The sequence below is a fragment of the Rhinoraja longicauda genome, chromosome 22 (genome assembly GCF_053455715.1).
Source record: "Rhinoraja longicauda isolate Sanriku21f chromosome 22, sRhiLon1.1, whole genome shotgun sequence".
NCBI lineage: Eukaryota > Metazoa > Chordata > Chondrichthyes > Rajiformes > Arhynchobatidae > Rhinoraja > Rhinoraja longicauda.
Genome location: NC_135974.1, coordinates 4,709,698 through 4,734,784, shown reverse-complemented (window position 1 = coordinate 4,734,784; position 25,087 = coordinate 4,709,698). Strand labels below are relative to the sequence as shown.

Genomic DNA, 25,087 nt, shown 5'->3' with positions numbered 1-25,087 from the left:
ATACAATGCCTAGGAATTTTCTTTATTCTGACTTGCCAATCACATTTCATGGCCCTCCCAATTCCCTGCTTGAGTTCTTTTCTGATCTCTTTATATTCCTCAAAGGCTCCGTGTGATTTCAGCTTTCCTTCACCTCTTTTACCTCCCCCTCTATCACATCTGAAAAATTGAAACATGAAAGGTTGAGCTGCAATTCATTTTCTCTTGCAACTAAGTCTCTGGAATGGCTATAAAATCATAGTTTCAGATGCTACAACTGGAGCAAAAATTAAAGTTTAGTTTATTGTCATGTGTGCCGGAAGTGTAGTGAAAAGCTTTTGTTGCGTGCTATCCAGTCAGCAGAAAGACAATACATGTTTACTGCTGGAATAACTCTGCGGGTCAAGCAACAACTGTTGGAGCAAAGTGATGGTCGATGATTCAGGTCAAACCCTGCATTAGGCTGCAATCTCTTGTGTCTGATCTCCTTACCCAAGAAGGGATATATGTATTTGCGATAGAGGGCAATGAAAGTTCACCAGCTTCATTCCTGGGAATGAGGATGTGGCTTGTGAGAAGACATTAAGCAGCTTGTACATTATATGATTAAAGTTTAGAAGAATTATAAATGAAATATAGAACATTTAAGTGGGTTTGGCAAGTCAAATGCAGGGATAATATTGTTTGGAACCAGGGACACAGTGACGAAGATGCGGGTGGATGTTCCATTGGTGTCCTGGGTCACCAACTACCTGCCTGGATGTCATATGTCAGGCTACAGAACTGTGTCTCGGACATGGTAGTGAGCAACACAGAGGCCCCACAGGGGACAGTCCTCTCTCCCTTTCTGTTTACTATCTACACCTCGGACTTCAGATATAACTCCGCCTCCTGCCACCTGCAGAAGTTTTCAGATGACTCTGCAGTTGTGGGCTACTTCAGTGAGGGGAGGGAAGCTGAATACAGAGGTGTGGTCAACGACTTTGTTGAGCGGTGTGGGCTGAATCACCTGCAGCTCAACACCGACAAGACTAAAGGAGTTGGTGGTGGACTTTACGAGGACAGGAACACCCCTGTCTCCTGTCTCCATCAATGGTGTGGATGTGCAGTTTACCAGGGAGTACAAATACCTGGGAGTGTACCTGGACAGTAAACTGGACTGGTCCAAGAACGTTGAGGCCCTATACAAGAGGGACAGAGCCGCCTGTACCTTTTGAGAAGGCTCTGCTCCTTCAGCGTCTGCAGTAAGATGCTGCAGATGTTCTACCAATCGTTGGTAGCCAGTGGTATCTTCTTCGCTGCCATGTGCTGGGGCAGCAGGGTGACGGCTACGGATGCCAATAGGATCAACAAACTCATCAGGAAGGCTTGCTCTGTCCTGGGGGTGGAGTTGGATTCATGGCAGGTGGACTTGGAGGGGAGGATGCTCCTGAAACTGCCAAGCATTCTGGACAACACAGCTCACCCCCTCCATGACACACTGGTCAACCTGAGGAGCACCTTCAGCAACAGACTGGTTTCACCAAGATGCAGGACAGAACGCCACAGGAGATCCTTCTTCCCTGTGGCTATCAAACTTTACAACTCCTCCCCCTTCTGTCGTGGGGTAGACTGAGACTGACTCCCCTCCTCTCCCCTTCTCCTCAATCTTTGCACATCCCCAAAGCCTTTCCACTCGTCACTTTAATGTTTCATGTATTTTGTGTTTTTTATGGCTGTTGGCAAATTAATTTCCCTCCTGGGATAAATAAAGTTCAATTGTATTGTATCATATCAAAATAGGGGTCAGACGTGCAGGAAGGCGAAGGAAGAAATTCTTCACCCAGGATAATGAATCTTTGGAATAATGCATAAAGAGAACAATAATAATAATAATAATAATAATATTTTATTTATATAGCGCTTTTCATATACTCAAAGACGCTTTACAGAGATTTTGAGAACATAGGGAAATTAATAAATAGATAAATAAGTAAATAAATTGTGAATATGAAGATGAGGTAAAAGGGAATACAGGAGATATTGCAAAAGACTCTCGGAAGAATGGGAACAGAAGTTCTAGAGCGGAAAAGAAATTAAGGGCAGGGCCAATTGTGAACGATGTGAGAGGGGAGGTAAATACAGAAGTTAAAGTGTTGTACTTAAATGCGCGTAGTATAAAAAATAAAGTGGATGAGCTTGAGGCTCAGTTAGTCATGGGCAAGTATGATGTTGTAGGGATCACTGAGACATGGCTACAAGAGGACCAGGGCTGGGAACTGAATATTCAGGGGTACACAACGTATAGAAAAGACAGACAGGTGGGCAGAGGGGGTGGGGTTGCTCTGATGGTAAGGAATGATATTCATTCCCTTGCAAGGGGTGACATAGAATCAGGAGATGTTGAATCAGTATGGATAGAAATGAGAAATTGTAAGGGTAAAAAGACCCTAATGGGAGTTATCTATAGGCCCCCAAACAGTAGCCTCGACTTAGGGTGCAAGTTAAATCAGGAGATAAAATTGGCGTGTCAAAAATGTAATGCTACGGTGGTTATGGGAGATTTCAACATGCAGGTAGACTGGGAAAATCAGGTTGGAAATGGACCCCAGGAAAGAGAGTTTGTAGAGTGCCTTCGAGATGGATTCTTAGAACAGCTTGTACTGGAGCCTACCAGGGAGAAGGCAATTCTGGATTTAGTGTTGTGTAATGATCCTGATCTGATAAGGGGACTAGAGGTAAAAGAGCCATTAGGAGGCAGTGATCACAACATGATAAGTTTTACTCTGCAAATGGAAAGGCAGAAGGGAAAATCGGAAGTGTCGGTATTACAGTATAGCAAAGGGGATTACAGAGGCATGAGGCGGGAGCTGGCCAAAATTGATTGGAAGGAGGCCCTAGCAGGGAAGACGGTAGAACAGCAATGGCAGGTATTCCTGGGAATAATGCAGAGGTTGCAGGATCAATTTATTCCAAAGAGGTGGAAAGACTCTAAGGGGAGTAAGAGACACCTGTGGCTGACAAGGGAAGTCAGGGACAGCATAAAAATTAAGGAGAGGAAGTATAACATAGCAAAGAAGAGTGGGAAGACAGAGGATTGGGACTCTTTTAAAGAGCAACAAAAGTTAACTAAAAAGGCAATACGAGGAGAAAAGATGAGGTACGAGGGTAAACTAGCCAATAATATAAAGGAGGATAGCAAAAGTTTTTTTAGGTACGTGAAGAGGAAAAAAATAGTCAAGGCAAATGTGGGTCCCTTGAAGACAGAAGCAGGGGAATTTATTATGGGGAACAAAGAAATGGCAGACGAGTTAAACCGTTACTTTGGATCTGTCTTCACTGAGGAAGATACACACAATCTCCCAAATGTTCTAGGGGCTGGAGAACCTAGGGTGATGGAGGAACTGAAGGAAATCCACATTAGGCAGGAAATGGTTTTGGGTAGACTGATGGGACTGAAGGCTGATAAATCCCCAGGGCCTGATGGTCTGCATCCCAGAGTACTTAAGGAGGTGGCTCTAGAAATAGTGGAAGCATTGGAGATCATTTTTCAATGTTCTATAGATTCAGGATCAGTTCCTGTGGATTGGAGGATAGCAAATGTTATCCCACTTTTTAAGAAAGGAGGGAGAGAGAAAACGGGTAATTATAGACCAGTTAGTCTGACATCAGTGGTGGGGAAAATGCTGGAGTCAATTATAAAAGACGAAATTGCTGACCATTTGGATAGCAGTAACGGGATCGTTCCGAGTCAGCATGGATTTACGAAGGGGAAATCATGCTTGACAAATCTACTGGAATTTTTTGAGGATGTAACTAGGAAAATTGACAAGGGAGAGTCAGTGGATGTGGTGTACCTCGACTTTCAGAAAGCCTTCGACAAGGTCCCACATAGGAGATTAGTGGGCAAAATTAGGGCACATGGTATTGGGGGTAGGGTACTGACATGGATAGAAAATTGGTTAACAGACAGAAAGCAAAGAGTGGGGATAAATGGGTCCCTTTCGGAATGGCAGGCAGTGACCAGTGGGGTACCGCAAGGTTCGGTGCTGGGACCCCAGCTATTTACGATATACATTAATGACTTAGACAAAGGGATTAAAAGTACCATTAGCAAATTTGCAGATGATACTAAGTTGGGGGGTAGTGTGAATTGTGAGGAAGATGCAATAAGGCTGCAGGGTGACCTGGACAGGTTGTGTGAGTGGGCGGATACATGGCAGATGCAGTTTAATGTAGATAAGTGTGAGGTTATTCACTTTGGAAGTAAGAATAGAAAGGCAGATTATTATCTGAATGGTGTCAAGTTAGGAGGAGGGGGAGTTCAACGAGATCTGGGTGTCCTAGTGCATCAGTCAATGAAAGGAAGCATGCAGGTTCAGCAGGCAGTGAAGAAAGCCAATGGAATGTTGGCCTTCGTAACAAGAGGAGTTGAGTATAGGAGCAAAGAGGTCCTTCTACAGTTGTACCGGGCCCTGGTGAGACCGCACCTGGAGTACTGTGTGCAGTTTTGGTCTCCAAATTTGAGGAAGGATATTCTTGCTATGGAGGGCGTGCAGCGTAGGTTCACTAGATTAATTCCCGGAATGGCAGGACTGTCGTATGTTGAAAGGCTGGAGCGATTGGGCTTGTATACACTGGAATTTAGAAGGATGAGGGGGGATCTTATTGAAACATATAAGATAATTAGGGGATTGGACACATTAGAGGCAGATAACATGTTCCCAATGTTGGGGGAGTCCAGAACAAGGGGCCACAGTTTGAGAATAAGGGGTAGGCCATTTAGAACGGAGATGAGGAAGAACTTTTTCAGTCAGAGGGTGGTGAAGGTGTGGAATTCTCTGCCTCAGAAGGCAGTGGAGGCCAGTTCGTTGGATGCTTTCAAGAGAGAGCTGGATAGAGCTCTTAAGGATAGCGGAGTGAGGGGGTATGGGGAGAAGGCAGGAACGGGGTACTGATTGATAGTGATCAGCCATGATCGCATTGAATGGCGGTGCTGGCTCGAAGGGCTGAATGGCCTACTCCTGCACCTATTGTCTATTGTCTATTGTCTATTGTCTAAATAAATGAACAGAGAAAGGAGACAGTAGGTGAGGTGACCTTCAGTGGTTGAAGGCAGTACTGAACAGGTGAGACTTCAGCGATGTTTTGAATGTGGTGAGTGTGGGGGAGTCTCTAACGGTTTGGGGTAGTGAGTTCCATAGGGTGGGAGCAGCGATGGAGAAAGCCCTGTCCCCCCAGGATCTGAGTTTAGTCCGGATGTGGGGGGATAGGAGATTGGCAGCGGCAGAGCGGAGGGTGCAGGTGGGAGTGTGCCTGTGGAGGAGGTCGGTCAGGTAGGATGGGGCCAGGTTATGGAGGGCTTTGTAGGTTATGAGGAGGATTTTGTACTGGATTCTCTGGGGGATGGGGAGCCAGTGGAGTTTATAAAGGACGGGGGTGATATGGTCACGGATCGAGGTGTGTGTGAGTAGACGGGCAGCGGAGTTTTGAATGTATTGAAGTTTATTGATGATTTTTGAGGGTGCGCCATAGAGGAGGCTGTTGCAGTAGTCCAGACGGGAGGTGATGAAGGCGTGGATGAGGGTTTCTGCAGCTGTGGAGGAGAGGGATGGACGGAGACGGGCAATGTTTTTGAGGTGGAAGAAGGCTGTCTTTGTGATGTGTTTGATGTGTTTGTCGAAGGAGAGGGTTTGATCAAGGATGATTCCAAGATTCCGGATGTGAGGTGAGGTGGATACTGGGAGACCATCAATGTTGAGGATGAAGTTTTGGGTGGATTTGGTGAGCATTTTTGGACCAATGATGATGGAATCTCAAAGAGAATAAAATATTTTGGAGAGTAGAGGAATGGAGAGATGTGGAACACATGAAATTGGGGGTAATATATGAATGTGGTCTAAAAGTCTGTTAATGGATAGAAAGCATATAGTAGGTAAAAATCTTGAGTACCACAGTAATTGATGTTTGAGTCCCAACTGTTCACATCCATTACAATGATGATGGAAGAGATTAAAAATAATATTTCCAGCATGGTTATTGACATGAAATTGTGTGAGAATATGAATGGTGTATAAATGTAAACTCTGTGTCTCAGAGTTCAGTTCGCACTGCCCCTCCCCTCAGATGGAATAAGGATAGATATAATAAAAAGGAGCTTCAGATGCTGGTTTACACCAAAGATAGACAAAATGTTGAAGTAACTCAGCGGGTTAGGAAACATCTCTGGAGAAATTGGATAGGTGACGTTTCTGACAGAAGTGTGAAGGGTCCTGATCTAAAATGTCACCTATCCATTTTCTCTAGAGATGCTATCTAATCCGCAGAGTTATTTCAGCATTTTGTGTCTTTGGAATCAGGATAGAGTTCAACTGGTCCTTTCACCCCACCTGCTTCCGCATCCAACATACCATTCTCCAGTTTCCACCACCTTCAAATGATCCCACCACCTGTCACATCTTTCCCTCCCTACCCCTTTCCGCATTCCAAAGAGAGCACTCTCTCCACAACTCCTTGGTTCTTGGCTTACTAATCCCTTCCTACCCAATCAACCCCTCCCCAGGCATCTTTTATATACTAAAACTCGTGTTTGTTTGTTTGTTCCTGAACTACAGCCAAAATGGTACACGATAGTGCGACAATTTTAGGCCCACCTTACTCACCGTCGCCCCTTTGGTGCTAATGGAAGAAGTTTTATTGAAATCTGTTATATTTTTTTAGTTACAATACAATACAATACAATACAATATATCTTTATTGTCATTGTACCCAGGGGTACAACGAGATTGGGAATGCGCCTCCCATACGATGCAATAATTTAAGTAATTAACAGCAACCCAACGAAACGAAACAATTGTAACAGTTTTTAGATAGGGTAAAGTGCAAGTTGATCTATGCGTTGTGGCCATCCGGCTCAGCAGGACCAGTTCATAGCAGCTATGGCCCTGGGGATGAAGCTGTTCCTGAGTCTGGAGGTGCGGGCGTAGAAGGCCTTGTATCGTCTGCCCGATGGGAGGAGTTCGAACAGACTGTTGCAGGGGTGTGAAGAGTCTTTGTGGATGCTGGTGGCTTTTCTGAGGCATCGTGTGTTGTAGATGCCCTCCAAGTCTGGTAGCTGTGTTCCGATGGCCCTCTGAGCTCTATGGACTACCCGCTGTAGAGCTTTCCTTTCTGCCTCCGTTCAGCTGAGTTACCACACAGGGATGCCATGCGTTAGGATGCTCTCTATGGTGCAGCGGTAGAAGGTCGTCAGCAGCTGTTGGGGTAGACCAGACTTTTTCAGTGTTCTTAAGTAGAACAGTCTTTGTTGTGCCTTCTTGACCAGCGCAGCAGTGTTATTGGACCATGTTAGGTCCTCCGAAATGTGAGTGCCCAGAAACTTGAAGCTGGACACTCTCTCCACACTGTCCCCGTTGATAGCGATCGGGGCATATTCCCCGTTATGTGACCTACGGAAGTTGATGATCAGCTCCTTGGTCTTGGTGGTATTTAGGGACAGGTTGTTATCCGAGCACCAGTCCGCCAGGTTCTGCACCTCCGCTCTATAGTTTGTTTCATCCCCGTTGGTGATAAGCCCGATCACCGTTGTGTCGTCTGCAAACTTGACAATGGTGTTGGTGTCGAATGCATATTTTAAAGTTTAAATCTATCTCTGAGGGAGGGAGGGGGGAGGAGGGAGGGAGGGGGGGGTTGAGGGCGATGGAGTGGGGGGGGGGGGGAAGGGGGAGGGGAAGAGGGGAGGGATGGGAGGGATGGGAGGGGAGGGGAGGGTGCTGCACCAATGCAGGAGAGGTTTGGACCCAACGAGTCCTCTTGGTCTATTTTTCCCCGTAATTGCAGGAGATGTAATGCCCTGCACCATCTCTCTCACTTCCATCCAGGAGCCCAGCAGCCCTTTCAGGTCAAACAGAGGGCATGCACTTCTTCCCAACTCATCCATTGTATTTGGTACTCCAGATGTTGCCACTTTTATATCGGCGAGACCAAACATAGATGACCCCTTCACCGCACACGTGCTCTGTCTCCTGGAGCTCCCATTCGCTATATATTTTAACTCTCGTTCCCATACTGACCTTTTGAAATTGGCATGCTCCATGACCAGAGTGAGGGCACGCACAAACTGGAAGAGAAGTACTTCATATTCTGCTCGGGTAATTTACAACCCAACCCAAATATATGAGCATTGAATTCTCCAATTCAAGTAATACCACCCCATCTTTCAACCACCCCACTGATCCGCACACATTACTCCCAACATCTCTCATCTCTCACCCTGCTCATTCCCCTTCTTCGTCTGCTCAGTTCCCATCCCCAAGTCTGAGCATGGCCCCCACCAGTCTCACCCCGGTCACCTCCTCTTCTCCCATCTCCTATCAGGCAAAGAGGTACTGAAGTTGGAAAATCCATACCCTAGATTTAGGGACGATTTCTTCCCCGTTATTACGGTCCTCATCAGCTAGAGTGCGGTATTGGTCTCCCATCGACCTCATCAATCGGACTTTATCTTGCACTAAAAGATGTCTTTTTATCTGTGCACTGTTGAAGGGTTGTTTGTATTTATGTTTTATCTTTTCTTTGACTGGATTCCACACAAACAAATGCTTTTCACTGTACACATGAAAATAATAAACTAGACTAAATATATTTGTCTTTTATCCCCCCATCCAGTCCCTGCCTCTGTATTTCCTTCCCTCTCCATCCCCTCTCACCCCCTCCCGTCCACCTCCCCCCCTCCCCCATAAGCTTCCATCAGGCTTTACGTCTCACTCCTTTTCGTTTCTTGTCTCCTTGTCACCACTAGCCTTTGTCACTTACTCTACCCATCTTCAATCACCTCAGTCCCCCCCTCCCACCTTTATGTACCTATCACTTAAGATAGACACAAAAAGCTGGAGGAACTCAGCGGGACAGGCAGTATCTCTGGAGAGAAGGGAAGGGGAGAGACCCTTCTTCAGACACTTGCCAAGCGTTGCCCGACACCCACCTCTCTCGTCCAGATTTGTCCCCACTACCCCATCAGTCTGAAGTAAGATCTGATGCCCTCCACAGATGCTGCCTGTCCCGCTGAATTCCTCCAGCACTTTGTGTTTTCCCTGAAGATTCCAGCGTCTGCAGTTTCCTGTGTCTCTGTTTCTAATCTCCGCATTTAGTGGTGTGCACCGTTTAAACACCGTCTCAATTTGCAAATAATATGTGTTTTTAAATCGCTAATTCGCCATAGGATTTTTAGAATGAATCGCCCATTCATAACATGCAGAAATATCCCGATGACCATAAATAACTTCCGCAACGCTGGGATTCGCTTTAATTAATGTTTACATAAAACGTCGCCAAGCACGCCTTGTGGCTCAAATGAGTGATGGACGTTTGGGCCAATGGATTGGCAAGTCGCCTCTATGTTGTGTTGTCGGCAAAGCCCCGTTTGGCCGGTTGCACCAACGGGGGCGGGTTGCTTCCTAGCTCCTAGCGAGTCCTGCCTTTCACTCAGAGAGGCGAGCCGGCGGTGCGGTGTATCGGATAGTGCGGCGGAGGCACAACTGGGAAGAGGACGTGGGGTTTGCTGAAGGAGACTGCAGCCTGAGCTCAGGTAAAACACAACAGAGGCTGAAGCTTGCTCCTGGGCATTAATGGAGGATATCTCTCCTATGCCCCCTCCCTACCTTACCCATTCCATCTGCACCCCGTCCTCCGCATTGCAACTGGCTCAATAAGGTAACACTTCATCGGTATAGTGAGGTTGCAAAGTGGCTTTAGTTTATTTAACAGGAACACTTATAAGAACAATATATCTGGACAATTACTTCAAACAGATAAAACATAAAAAACAGATAGAATTTGATGCTTGTATTGGTGAAAGTTTTTGAATATCAAAAATAATAAATTGCATCGAAAGGAAACGAGCGAACAGGATGGCCTTGAGCCGGTTGAGATATTAACACAAAGGCAATGCATAATTATTATTCGGGTGAATTATTATTTAATTAGATGAGAACAGAGTGCGTGCCTGTAGGTTTAGTCACAGTGTGGACAGGAGAATTATTCACACCTTCAAGCGGGAGTCAGAATCTGGTCTCACAACCATATGGAGATGGTGATGCTGGAAAAATCACATCATCAGCACTCGGATGCAACATATTTAAATATGCTCAAGTGAACCTGAAGTACCAGGAGGGTGCTAATTTGTACAGATGTAATTCAATTGGTTAGGCCACACTTGTACATTTTTATTTTCTCAAATTGTGTGTCGAGGCTGTTTCAAAAGATTAATTGGAAAGTACAACTTCACATTAAATTTTGTTGTATGTCTAGAAATGCCTTATGAGTGGAGTCCTGCTACAATGTAGTGTGTATGAAAAAGGTTGAGTTTTTATCAATGTATTCAAATTATGATCTGGAGGTATGGAAATCCTTGAATATTTCTATTATTCTGCGAGAAGATGATTTTGTGCTTTGTTATTTTGATGTGACCAGCTATCCTCTATGAAGGGTCTGCAGGACGATATTGGCATGAATGTCTGTTGCATACATTCTACTTCATTGGCAGTTCAGCTTCGCTGTAAGGATGTGGGCTGTAAATTTGCCCGGTGTGGGGTGAATAAAGGAGTATATTATTGCTTTCTGGGGAGGGAGAAAAGTGGCTTCTGATCTGTCTGTGGAACTGTTCACATTGGGCAATTGGGTAAGCTTTCGCTTTTCCCATGGCCAATTCTTCTGTTTCCTTCAAGTAATTTGAAATATTAATCAGTTTTCCTCAATGTACACGAGGTGAAGAAAGATAAGGAAATTGAAGTACCAGGAGGGTGCTAATTTGTATAGATGTAATTCAATTAGTTCGTGTAGTTAGGCCGCACTCAGAATATTTTATGCAGTTCTGGTTGCTACACCATAGAAAGCACGTGGAAGCACTAGAAAGATTGAAGAAGTTCACCAGAATGTTGGACACAAAAGGCTGGAGTAACTCAGTGGGACAGGCAGCACCACTGGAGAGAAGGAATGGGTGACGTTTCGGGCCGAGACCCTTCTTCAGAATGAAAGTCACGGGAAAGGGAAACAAGAGATGTAGGCGATGATGTAGTGAGATATAGAACAAATGAATGAAAGATATGCAAAAAAGTAACAATGATAAAGGAAACAGGCCATTGATAGCAGTTTGCTTGGTGAAGCCCGGTTCGGCTTCACCAGAATGTTACCTGGAATGGAAGGTTTTAGTTACAAGGAGAGATTGGATAGATTGGGATTGTTCTTGACGGAGCAAAAGAGGCTGAGCAGTGACCAGATGGAGGTTTGTGAAAGTATAAGGGGCGTAAATACAATAGATATGTCACAGTCCTTTTCCAAAGATAGGAGAATCTAAAACGACAGGACATAGATTTAAAGTGAGAGGGAAAACATTTAAAGGAGATGTGAGAGGCAAGTTTTTCACACAGGGTGCTGGGGATATGGAATGAGCAGTCAAAGGAGATGGTAGAACCAGGTACAATTGCAGTATTTTTTTTTTAATTGGACAGGTGTGTGGATAGGGAAGGAATATAGATTTTTTTTTTCTGCCTTTGATCATGGGATAAGTGTAGCTGTCTATCTCAGTCGTCATAGCTATGTCGGGCTAAAGGGGCTGTTTCTGTACACTGACTCTATGAGTCTCTAATTCCAATGTTAATGTAATGCAGTCTGTTTCAGTTTATTATTACCCTTATGTGGGGATGTTTGTGCTATCCTTTCAAGAGAACTACCTGCTGTGGTAAAAGATGTAATTACATTCTGCAAGTGTGCCTTGGTATTTTCCATTATGGCTGTGCACAGAGGGATTGGCAAAGTAAATGGAGCATGCAGCCAAAAGATTTTTAATTTTTCCAAAACTAAGGCACATATGCAGGGTAGCATAAAGTGCGGATGAGAGATAACTTAAATTAGGAAGTGGTAATATCGAATGTGAACTTTTGAATGGCTAGAGAAGCCTGTATGTTTGTAAATTGTAAATAATTAGAGTTGGTGTGACGCTCCATGATTTCAACGTCGTAGAATTCAAAGAAGAGAATACTGTGCTGGGAGATATATCTGCAGCTCAGGAATTTAGTGGCACAGATGAATAGCAGTGATGGGAAAAGAGGAAAAATATTGTTACCAAGAGAAAAACATATGTAGGAGGATGTTTAGAACATGTTAGAAAGTTGAGCAAGGATGCAGCAGGACATGGATCAGGTAGAGTGGTGTGAGATGAAATTTAATTCAGACAAGTGAGGTGACATTCTGGTCAGACATAGGGAGGTGACACTTTGGGAGGTGACATTCTGGTTCAGACAGTGTAAACGGCAGAAATCTTGGGAGCATTGATGTGCAGAGAAAACTTGGGATGCAAATGCATAGCTTCCTGAAAGTGGCAACTCTGGTGGATAAAGGCATTTGGTATGTTTTCCTTTGTAGACCTTGAGTGAGACGAGTCGGAACATTACATTGCAGTGGTACAAATGTTGTGTATAGAGTATTGTGTACCATTCTGGTAGTCACATTACAGGAAAGATGTGGTAGGAATAGAGCAAATGCAGAAGAGATTCACTGGGATGTTGCCTTGCATTGATGGGTATACTTATGAGAGATTGGATAGGCTGGCTTTATTCTCACTGGAATGTAGGAGGTTTATAAAATCGAGTGGCATGGATGGATTAATATTGAACCTTTTTGTTAGGGCAGGAGAATCTAGAACTAGAGGGCACAGGTTCAGAGTGACTGGAGAATTCAAAGGAGATCTAAGTTTGTGATGAATATTTGGAACGGGCTGCCAGGTACCATGTTTAAAAGGTGTTTGGACTGGTACTTGAACAAAAGAGTCATAGGCAGATATGTTCCTAATGTCGGTAAATGGTATTAGAATAGATTGTCCTCAAGATTGGCGTGGATGAGGTGGGTTAAAAGGGCATGTTTCTGTCAATACATTTCTGATTCTATGATCTACAAGAAAGCACGTTCCTTTATTCATTTCCTCCTTGGCAAGAAATGGATCGAGGAAGAATCAGTGCTTGGCAATTGTTTCACCTATTTTTGCTGTGCGAAACCACCATTTCATTTATTGCTAACATCTATGCGGAACATCCACAAGAATAAACCCAAGAACTGGCATTAGGGTAGTTTCATTGAGCAACGTTCTCTCAAGAAGGAACTGTGCGGTCACTGACAGAATTAGGCTCTGTTGAGTGCACCTTCTGACAATTTGCTCCACCCCCATCTAAGAAGGGCTTGACGGCAGCCAAACACAAAGAGGAGTTGCCAAGGTGGAGAGAGAAGCTGAATGGGGGAGGGAGAGACCCCTCAGATTTTTGAAAGGGACTTGAACATTTTTATCAATGAGTTGAATGACTCAATATGGGCAGGGAGGCCAGGGGGGCTGTCAGTACCTACAGTTGAGCCTTGCTTCTTTGACTTTAGTTATCTCCTGCAAAGCACAAACACACATCCCACTGCCGCAAGAGATGGTGGGATGAGCACAGAACAGTTGCATCAAGCTATTTCTGTAACTAGATCAGGGACTAATTTGGTGAGGCGGGCCCACAACACGGCATGTATTGGATTATATTATGTGTGCTTTGTGCTTGAGTGCACTGTATCGTAGTGGGAAGATTGGTCACAGGGTTTGATTTATGGAGCATGATTTTGAAGGCTCCTTATGAGAAGTGCCTTTCTATTCTGGACATACATTATCCTGTGTCGATAATCCCTGTCTTGCTTGTTGAGGTGGATGCTGAGGCTGTGAATGCTGAGTAGGGATGTTCGAGGAGAGTCTTGTGGCTCTCTGCCTGTAAATCTTTGCTTGCTTCTGACACCAGTTGCTGTCTTTGGTTGGCCAGATTGTAGCACACTATGATAAAATCTCAGCCTGGTTAGCCGATGCTGCAGGCTGTCCCTGTATTGAAGAAGGTGACAGCATCTCATTTCTAGAAGACTGATTGCATTTGTACAATAGTTCTAGTGATTATGTGGCTCTGTATTAGGACTGTGAGTTGATGCTTGAATCCAGAAAAGCAGGGAACTGCCAATTGCCCCAGGATCTAGCCCTCTGAGCCATACTGGCCACTGAAAACGTCGGCATGGAATGTGGAATGGTACAGCACAGGAACATGTCTGTGCTGACTATGATGCCAATCTAAACTAATCCCATCTGCCTGCACGTGGTCCATTTTCCTCTCTTCCTCACTGCCCATGTAATTGTATAATTGCCTATTAAACTTTCCCATTGTATCCGCTTCCACCACCCCACTGGCAGCACGTTCCAGGCACCTACTTGTATAAACAAAAAAAAACTTGCCTTGCAAATCTCATTTTAAATGTCTCCCATTCACCTCAAATCTACATTCTCTGATATTTGACATCCCACCTTTGATTATCCATCCTATCTATGCCCCTCATCATTTTACATACTTCTATCGGGTAGTCCCTCTGACGCTCCATAGAAACCAATCCAAGTTTGTCCACTCTCCTTTTATCTGATATACTCTACTGCACTCTAGGGATCAACCTGGTAAACCTCTTCTGCATTTTTCCAAAACCTCCACATCCTTGCTATGTTATGGCAACCGGAACTATACACAATACTCCAAATATGCCTAACTAATTCAGACCCTTCTTCAGACTCTGCTGTCCTGGTGTGAACAGCTGAATCCCTGCTTAAGAATTCTTTACAATGGAAGTGAATGGCCCTTTGGAGCTCCTTATTTGGCTAAGACTTTCTGGAATTCAATGTAAAAATGTTAATGAGACTTCAAGGGCACGCTATTTGGCTTGGAAGTTTTCTTGAATGATGTCATTGAATCTGTAGCCAGAGCTTTTATTTTCATTATTCTTTGTTATCATTGAGGGTATGAATGCCTTTTTTCTCTCTTCCCAGTTTCACTAGAGCTATGTCTGTAAGTAACTGATGAGTGGCAGGCGCTCTCATCTGCTTCTGGATCTCTGCCAGTCTCACTATTGAATGGATAGCTGAGAGGAAAGAAGTAATTGCCCGAGGATGACTGTTTCTATTCCCCATCTCCTCGCCCCTTTTGTAGAGTTCTAACACCAGGGCCTGTGTCCTGCTCTTGCAGTTGTGGAGCTGGATGCTTTATACCAATTTTTTGTTGTTTATTGCTGCACACTTTTACTTTTTACTCTATCCTGTATTTGTGCTGCAAGCTCTGTTGTATCTTCATTAATGCAATTATTGGTTTTGCTTGCTTAGTACCAACAAGGATTTTTTTTTATGAGGCCACCTCCTCCAATTGTTGGCAAGCTTTGAGAAATTTCAGTGTCGCTGAATTTTCAGCCATTAAATTTTTTTCTTTATAATTTTGGACTACCATTTATAGAGGTTGAAGCTATTTTAATGAAACATCTGCTTGGACGGCTTAATTAACCCTTTACCGTTACCCCAGAGCCAGAGAGGATATCGATTTTTCATTGCTCTTTGAGTAAATGGAATATTTCACTCCATTCCTATCCAGGGTATTTACAAGTCTCAGAAAAGACATAGCACAAACTGAGTAAAAGGTAATACATGTTTCAAAACCTGTGTAGTATTTATTTCTTTTTGATTGAAAGCTACAACATGGTAACTGGCCCATCGGCCCACTGAGTCACCATCAATCACTCGTTCACACTAGTTCCTATGTTATCCCATTCGCATCCCCTCCTTACACAGCAGAGGCAATTTTCAGAGGCCAATTAACCTAAACTTGAAGGTAGACAGAAAATGCAGGAGTCACTCAGCGGGTCAGGCAGCATCTCTGGAGAGAAGGAATGGGTGACGTTTCGAGCCGAACCCTTTCTTCAGACTGAAGAAGGGTCTCGACCCGAAACGTCACCCATTCCTCCTCTCCAGAGATGCTGCCTGACCCGCTGAGTTACTCCAGCATTCTGTGTCTACCTTCGATTTGAACCAGCATCTGCAGGGTTTTTTTTCCTGCATAACCTGCAACTTGTATGTATTTAGGATGTGGGAAGAAATTGGGGTGCCTAGAGTAAACCTACAAGGTCACGGGGTGAATGTGCAAACCTCACACAGCACCCACGGTCAGGGTCGACCCCACATATCTGGAGCTGTGATGTAGCATGAGTTTGTATTTGCTACATCGGTTTTGGAGATTGAAGAGTGGTCAAGAACTTGATGATGAGATAAAGCGGAAGGTCGTCATTTAAAAAATCTTTTAAGTACAATACAATACAATATATCTTTATTGTCATTGTACAGGGGTACAACGAGATTGGGAATGCGCCTCCCATACGATGCAATAAATTAATTAGCTAGTCAGTATTAATTTAACCAACCCAATGAAACAAATTGGAACAGTTTTAAAACAGAATAAAGTGCAAGTAGATCTGTGCCGGTTCACTGTGTGATGTGACCATCCAGCTGACCATAGCAGCTATGGCCCTGGGGATGAAGCTGTTCCTGAGTCTGGAGGTGCGGGCGTAAAAGGTCTTGTATCGTCTACCCGATGGTAGAAGTTCGAACAGACTGTTGCAGGGGTGTGAAGAGTCTTTGTGGATGCTGGTGGCTTTTCTGAGGCATCGTGAGTGGTAGATGCCCTCCAAGGCTGGTAGCTGTGTTCCGATGGTCCTCTGAGCTCTATGGACTGAGAGAGTTAGTAGACTTTTCTGCATGCTGATCATGTTTGGAGTGTGGAATGTGTTACCAATATGATCAGTGGTTCAGTGATCAACTGAAGATCATCAGTTCAAGTCCCAACCAAAATCCAGACTGCCACTGATTTGAGTTCTGCGCTGGCTTTTGGATGAGACATTAAAACAGGGTTGCCTTGTTGGATGACCATTTAAAAACTCCCATGAACCTTCAAAAAACAGTAGGGGATTTATTTTGGAGTACTGACCAATATCTAGTCATCAATCAACATCATAAAAATGAGATTACCTGGTCATTATGTAGTTACTATTTGTGGGACTTTAATATATGCAAATTAATTTATTTTTCCTACAGTGTAATAGTGACTGCACTTCATTCACTGTAAAGTGCTTTGGGCTGTTGCATTGATGTGAAATACACTATAAATCTATCTTAAGTGAATCATTATTTCAAGACAATGCACAAGTAGCATGCCAATGGAATCAGTTTGAATATCTGTAAACATCGAGATTAGATAATTTAATTATGTGTTTTTGTGATATTGCTAATGTATTTAAAACAATTATTAGGTTATCTAAATAGGTGCTGATTGGTAGTATTTAAAAATAGTCCAATCTGTATCTGGTCATGTCCCTTAGGATGAGCTCCCTTCATCAGATTAAAGAATGACACTGATCATTGTCAATTTGCTTTTTATTTCCAGTGTTGAGTTTGATTTCAGTAACTGTTTCGTGACCAGAAGAAGGGCCTTTTTCCTCGTCTTCGTCTTGCATTCAAAGTGTCACGGGTCAAACTGCAATCTTTTTCTGACTTGTAGCTGCTTTTCATTGGTCTGATTGTTCTTCTCTGAAGAACCTATGATATGTTACTCAGCAATAGGTTCTCTATAAATGCAATGAACTGTTGTCATTGACTAAGCAACTCTTCCTGGGCATTGCATCAAAGGGATGAAAATCTAACCTTGTAGGGTCGTAGAATGATACAGTATCCACTTGATCTGCAATGTGAATGTGAAAGTAATGACCTTGGAATCAGCATTGCAGATGAAAACAGAAGTGGCGAGGAAGGGTTATGCTAAAATCTACTGAGTTGGTAAGAAATGGAGTCTGAAATATTCTCAGAATGTTGCTGAGATTGTAGGAAATGCTGCAATTCAGCACATTTAAAACTATCGCAACTCATTTCTGCATTGGAAGTGTCCGGATTTAAACAATGCTAGTAAACCCAACTGCGTTGTGGTCTGGCTTTGATCATTTGCAGTTATGAGGGATGGGAAGTTTGTTTTGAATTGCATCCTTATTTTTTAGTCAAAGAGACTTTCGCCGTGAAATAGTCTGACACGTTGATTGCACATTGTGCTCATTCATTATATTGATACAGTCTATTAATTTAATCTAATCATATTAAATTGTTCATCTTAGATTCTCCATAAAGATTCCAGGATTAAGAAGTTGAAAAGATGGGAATGATTGAATAATTGTGTCTTGTATTCCCTTGAAGGTAGAAGATGGGGGATGATTTGATTGCTTTGTTCAAAATTAAAATATTATTTAGGGAAATTAATTTGTGTTCACTATGGGAATCCAGAAATAGAGGGTTTATTAAAAGTAAAAATAGGCTATTCAGGAGTGATATTAAAGAAGCTCTACCCCAAACCGTCAGAGACTCCTCCACACTCACCACATTCAAAACATCACTGAAGTCTCACCTGTTCAGTACTGCCTTCAACCACTGAAGGTCACCTCACCTTCTGTCTCCTTTCTCTGTTCGTTTACTTATTTATCTATTTATTCACTTCCCTATGTTCTCTAAATCCCTGTAAAGCGTCTTTGAGTATATGAAAAGCGCTATATAAATGTAATGCATTATTATTATTATTATTATTATTACTCAAAAGATAGTAGAAATCTGGAGCTCTCCTGGCCTGAAACACTGAATAATGGTAAAGTGAAACCATCAATACTGAGAGTGCTGGGGTTGGCAGTTGCCCACTGTGTTATAGATATGGCAAAAATGGAAGAAAAATAGAATTAGTGTTAGGATCAGCTGTAATCTAATTGATTAATGCACCAGACTTGCATTACTGTGGTTCTTTAGTCATGTAAAGCATCTTTGACCTCTTTAGTCCAGGATCACCTTTTGTGATTGTCAATTTGCTACTGTGCCAAGACGGTGCAGTGGCAGAGTTGCTACCCTACAGTGCCAGCGACCTGGGTTTGATCCTGACTATGGGTGTTGTCTGTATGAGTTTGTACATTCCACATGTGAAAACTCCATGGGTTTTTTCTGCGTGCTCCGGTTTCCTCCCACGCTCCAAAGAAGTGCAGGTTTGTAGTTCAGTTGGCTTGAACTGAAGCCAAGTTCAGTTGGCTGTGTGCCGAGTGTGTAGTACTGGTGCTAGTTTACAGGGTGACTGCTGGTTGGTGCGGACCCGGTGGCCCAAAGGGCCTGTTTGCACGCTGTATCTCTAAATTAAATGACTGGGATTTCAGTGTACTGTTATATTTAACATTGAAGGATAATTATATTATGGCAATTTCACTTCATTTTTTTAAATTTAAGCACCCATTGTTATCTTCCTTAAATGGAAATAATATTATCATATCATATCATATATATACAGCCGGAAACAGGCCTTTTCGGCCCTCCAAGTCCGTGCCGCCCAGTGATCCCCGTACATTAACACTATCCTACACCCACTAGGGACAATTTTTACATTTACCCAGCCAATTAACCTACATACCTGTACGTCTTTGGAGTGTGGGAGGAAACCGAAGATCTCGGAGAAAACCCACGCAGGTCACGGGGAGAACGTACAAACTCCTTACAGTGCAGCACCCGTAGTCAGGATCGAACCTGAGTCTCCGGCGCTGCATTCGCTGTAAAGCAGCAACTCTACCGCTGCGCCACCGTCACCAGACTGAAGAAGGGTCTCGACCCGAAACATCACCCATTCCTTCTCTCCCGAGATGCTGCCTGACCTGCTGAGTTACTCCAGCATTTTGTGAATAAATACCTTCGATTTGTACCAGCATCTGCAGTTATTTTCTTATTCTATCCTTAGCATGTATAAAGCTTAAAGTTGACGGTTATTTGCACTAATCTTCAATTGGAATTTCCCAAAATGTAGAGTAAAAGCAATTTTTCTACTTCCTCTTTTTTGGGTACCCCACATCTATGTTGCAAGATATCATAAACATCTTTTCCTGGCATCATCATAAAGGCAAGGGGTTGTTGGATTGATTGAAATACGTGATAAATGAAACCGCCCTTCTTCCCTCTGATCAATTACAAGGGAGAGGTGAATGAGTTCCTTCATTGCAAAGGACGACAGTGTTATTTGTATTTCCGGAGCACCTTTATGAAAGTAATTGAAATAGAAAATGTAGGAAACACTCAGCAAGTCTGGCGGCATCTGTGGAAAGACATTTAATGTTGACCTGAAATGTTAATTCTGTTTCACTCTCCATAAATACAGCCTGATCGGCTGAGCGCTCCTTGCATTTTCTGATTTTTTATTTTCAGATTTTGAGCAACTTTATTTTTGCTTTTCACCTTTCTGAAAGAGCTTTTGCTTTCATATATTGACCACAGTACTCTACTGAGTACTGTGTAATTATGAGTACTATGTTTAAAAGTACAATTTTTGGAGATTAGAGTGTAATGCGGCATCTCTTTTTGGAAGACCACCGCAGTTGCCTCTTGGTGCGAGAGGTAAAAAGGAGCAAGAAACAGAACTCTTTACTCCATTAGGGAAACACTTCAGGGTCATTCAGTTCCCGTTTGGGAAGTGAATAGGATCCTATTTGAGGCATCAAAACTGAAAGTTAACACCAATGACAGTGAAAACTTGAACAAAACCAACTGAACTGATACATGACTTAATTCATGTTGTGACCAAACGCAAGCACCAGCAAATCTCGATTGCTCTAGGTTTTAATTTATGTCTTTATAATTTATTGAGCTTTATTATGTCAGAGTACATAGTAAAGCTCAAGCTATGGTTCCATCACAATTGCTTTGACTTTTAGACACGATAAGATTGCAATACCAGCTAGAGTTTAAAAAATGTAGTAACTGTAAATATTGCTAAGACTAGCTGTTATTACGAGCTGAAAAGATGATAACTAGAGAAATAGATTTCAAATGATTACCGAAAGATCCACGCAGCAGAATCTGGAAAACTCCCCTGAGGAGAGGCTGGGAGAAAGGGTGTGCGGGAATAGAATGAAATGATTTAATAACTTCTAAAAGAAAATAGGATATTTACGTGAAAAGGAGATAACTGCAGTGCTATGGTGCAGTGCAGGAGAATGGTGCTGATTGGATAAAGAGCCAGCATGACCACATGTCCCCTCCTTTCTCTGCCCTGTATCCACCAAGCACCTCCAACTGTGCTGGATGTGAAGGCTTTATAATTTCTCTCCCCTCCTACCTCCCCTCTCCCTGCAATATCTGATGGGCGTTCCATTTTAAATGACAATTCTTTTCAAAAATACCGCAGATACTGGAAATCCCTACATGAAAACAAGTGCTAGAACTTACAATTGGGTAGCTTCTGTCATTCTGATGAACTGTGTGACATGAAATGTTAACTTTGTTCCTCTTTCCCCAGATGCCTGACCTGCAGTGTTTTGAACCTTTTTTTAAAGTTCCATTTTAATATGCATATTATGATAAATCTATGGGCTATCAACTTAACATTAGTACATGAACACTTTAGTTATCTGAGTGAGCTGATAGAATCTAGAGGTGAAAAGACAACATTGATCTAATCCGAATTCATCACATGGTCCTCCTAAGAACCTCTTTCAAATCTGCTGCTCCATTCATTCTTCAATTCAAAATAGTTGACACAACTTCCAATTGTCCCTTATAAGCTTTGTCCCTGACATCAGTTTGCAGTTGTCTAAGAATTTAGTAATACTAATATACTTGCAAACGGAGTTACTTTGGGGAATAGGCTGGTGGAGGACTTGCTCACTGGCTTTGTATACTGTGTAATGTGACAGAAGGGAGGTTGCTAATGAAAATGGAGAATTGTGAAAATCCTCAGCAGATCAGGCAATATCCATGGAAAAAGGAACTGCGTTTCATCAGAACCATGTTGGCTCTGGTACAAATATGAGCCATGTTGAGTGGAGGCTGTGATGCCATCAATGGGGGGGAGAGGAAGAGGATTGAAATTGAAAAGGATGATGTCTCAGACCAGCCAAACATGACGTCAACAGTCTGGAAACGAGCTGCTTGCTCATCTGGTCACCATAGAAACATGACGAGGCATGTGACTGCACCAGCTCTGGGCATGGATGACACTGAATGCCAGCAGCCTGTTGAAAAGCCGCTGGATTGGGGTGAGGGGGTGGGGATGGAAATGTGGATGGGTCTGATCTTGTTTCCTAGAGACAAAATCATGACAATTTTCTTTTAACCATTTCCCTCTTGCCATCCCATTGAGTCATATTGGTTCATTATTGTCACGTGTACCGAGATACATCACGAGCCAAGAGAGAGTCGAGAGTGTTTTATTGTCATATGTCCCAAAATAGAGCAATTAAATTCTTACTTGCAGCAGCACAACAGATGGTTTAATAGTGCTTTACTTGTCCCATGTGCAACTGCACAGTGAATTCCATTTTGCATATATTGCACATGTGGGCGCCATAAGCTTGGCGCCATTATTCAAACTCCAAGCACTGGTCGGCCCACGCGCTCCATTTATTCAAGCAGTTAAACATGATGCTCAGTTGGCACTATAATAAACAACAAAAGGAAGTTCAATAGATAAAAACAAACAAACAATGCAGTGCACCAAACAATTATGTGCATGAGTACAAAGGTAATGCAAAAAGAGAAAGGAAACAGAGTGTGGAATACAGTGTAGGAAAGAACTGCAGATGCTGGTTTAAATTGAAGGTAGACAATAAATGCTGGAGTAAGTACCTCAGCGGGACAGGCAGTGGAATATAGTGTTACAGCTTTAGGTAATGTAGAGGTTTTTTTTTAATGTTCAAGGGCCAAAACAGTGTAAATTTAAGAGATCAGGATATTATTTTATAATCTTGAAAAGCACAAGTGTTTTTTTTGTGGTAATCCTACATTCAGGTTTGTTTAATGTCCACTCTGCAATTTTTAAGGAAATGATGCAATCTAGGACTTGGTTTGATTCTGCTATTAATCTAAAATAATATATAGCCTAGTGAAGTGAAAGCCTTCTTTACTAGGGGTAGAATTCCTGCACAATCATTTCAGTTCTAGGTGGCTTGAAACCTTCTGTGGACAAATTATCATTATCCTTTCAGCAGAAGATGGCAGATTTGATTAGGAGGAGGCCTACAAGTGGTAAAAATGCAAAAGGAGATACTGTGAGGTTAGTCCTGAAAAGCATTGTTGAATAGGGTGGAAGGAGCTTCACTCTACGTCTAACCTTGTGATATTGTTTGTGGCAGTGGAGGTGATGGAGATGGTAAGGGGGAGGAGCTTTGACTTCTGGATTAATATCTCCACTTTGACGGCAAAACTTCAAACAAAAACATTTGTCAGGAAATTTGATAGTCAAATATCACTTATCGTCCTGATTTCTAATTCTACCTTACAAAGTATGGCATGTCATATCCTCAATATAAGGGCACAGTAAGATTGCACAAGTTGTCAATAAATATTGGGGTGCACAAAAAGCTTGAACAGTGGTTTCAAATTGTCCAAAATGGAACCTGGTGCTTTGGACATGAAGCAATGTGCTTGGAAATTGAAAATTGGAACCTTATCCTTGGCAGAGTAAATAATTAAATTGAGTTTATTAGGCAGGCAGCCATGAGCAAATGAATTTCGGAATTGGACATGTTAAAACTAATCATAATCATAATTTGTTAGCCAAGTATGTTTTGCAACATGCGAGGAATTTGGTTTGCCATACAGTCATACCAAAAAAAGCAACAAGATACACAGCTACATAAAAATTTGACATAAACATCCACCACAGTGGCTCCTCCACATTCCCCACAATGATGGAAGGCAATAAAGTCTTATCTTCTTTCCTCCCACGGTCGGGGAATCGAACCATCCGCAGCCGACAATCGAGCTCCCACGTCGGGGTGGTCTAAGCTCCCGCATCGAAACGGACAAAATTTTGCGGCTTGGAGTTCCCGAAATCAGTCCCTAACCAGGGACCACGAGCTTCGCGATGTTACAGCGACCACAGGTTGGAGCACCAAAGGCCGACCCGTGGTAAAGGGATCGCCCGCTCCAAGATGTTAAAGTCCGCAGGCTCCGCGGTTTTGGAGCTCTAGAAGTCCCAAACATGAGGCCGCCAACTCCACGATGTTAGGCCACAGTGCGGACGGAGATACGACACGGAAAAAGTCGAGGAAACTGAGAAAAAAAGTTTCCCCCACCGCCCCCCACAAATACAAAAACTAAAGATCGGCTAAAACATACATTTTACAACAAACTAAAAACACAAATGAAAAAGACGAAGACAGACCGTTGGCGAGGCAGCCATCGTGTGGCGCCCCCTGGGGGCACAACTACATGTCTCGGCTTCATTCCAAGATATGAAAAAGGCTATTCTTCTGTCATTGACTCATTGTGGTGTTCATCGAGTCATAGAACACAGAAATGGGCAATTTGGCCCAACTTGCCCATGTAGACGAAGCTGCTCAATCTACACTAGATCCACCTGCCCATGTTTGGCACATATCCCTTTAAACCTTTCTTGGTAGTGTGGTATTATCAGAGATCTTGATCCAATCTACTGCCAACTTAGACTGGAAATTTTATTATATAAATGGCTTTATCCTTCCATATCTTTTAATTTTTATGAATTTGTGCCCCACAGTTCAGGCCTTTGGTGCACCTCAATATTGCTGTACGACCGACAATTGTTTTTTAAAATTACCTTGGCCCTACGTTTTGGAATTCTGTTTCCCTATACATCTCTGTATCTTTATCTTTTAAGATGGTCTTCCAAATCTAGCCCTTTAACCTAACATTAATGATCTGACTTTAATTCTTTATGTATCAGATGGAGCATCTTCAAGTATTTTACTTTGCATTACGTACATAGAAATTGTTATGTATTTTAAAAAAAGATGCCACATGCCAAATGGTGTTTCTTTCACCTACCAATCTCTATGCATTCCCTTTAGTCATGATGCAGGGTCTTGAACCAAGATGTCAATGTACACCTTTTGCTTCCATAGATTACTGTAAGCTCTCCTACTCTTTGATAAAAAGGGAGGTCGTATACCCTTTGTTTAATGCATTAAATATAAGAGCAAGTAAATCTCACAATTTGAATACACTGTAGTCTCATTTGTATCCACTGTCTAATATACTGGACCAGTCCATGTAACCCATCAAGTCTGCTCTGCCATTTTTTAACATCATGGTTGTTTAATCTTGGCTTCAATCATGCCCTCCTGCCCATTCTCTCACCCAATTCTCATTGTTCCTTTCCCAACAATCCTTGGCTTTCTTATTGTTCAATGTCACTTAAATATTCAGCACAGTAGAGAGAATTCC

At 42.8% G+C, this 25,087-nt stretch overlaps 1 protein-coding gene across 4 annotated transcripts in view; it reads left to right on the top strand.

Annotated features, from left to right (window-relative positions):
* The window catches only part of LOC144604351 (engulfment and cell motility protein 2), a 145,014-nt gene that overhangs the window by 9,354 nt on the left and 110,573 nt on the right, over positions 1-25,087 (top strand). For 2 of the 4 annotated variants that reach the window (XM_078418641.1, XM_078418637.1), the window contains exon 1: positions 9,387-9,544. The exons of 1 other annotated variant lie outside the window; for it this stretch is intronic. The gene's annotated coding sequence lies outside the window, so the exon portion shown is untranslated. Of the gene's footprint in view, positions 1-9,386; positions 9,545-9,576; positions 9,670-25,087 lie in introns of those variants that run through there. One more of the 4 variants, XM_078418638.1, reaches the window with a different exon arrangement.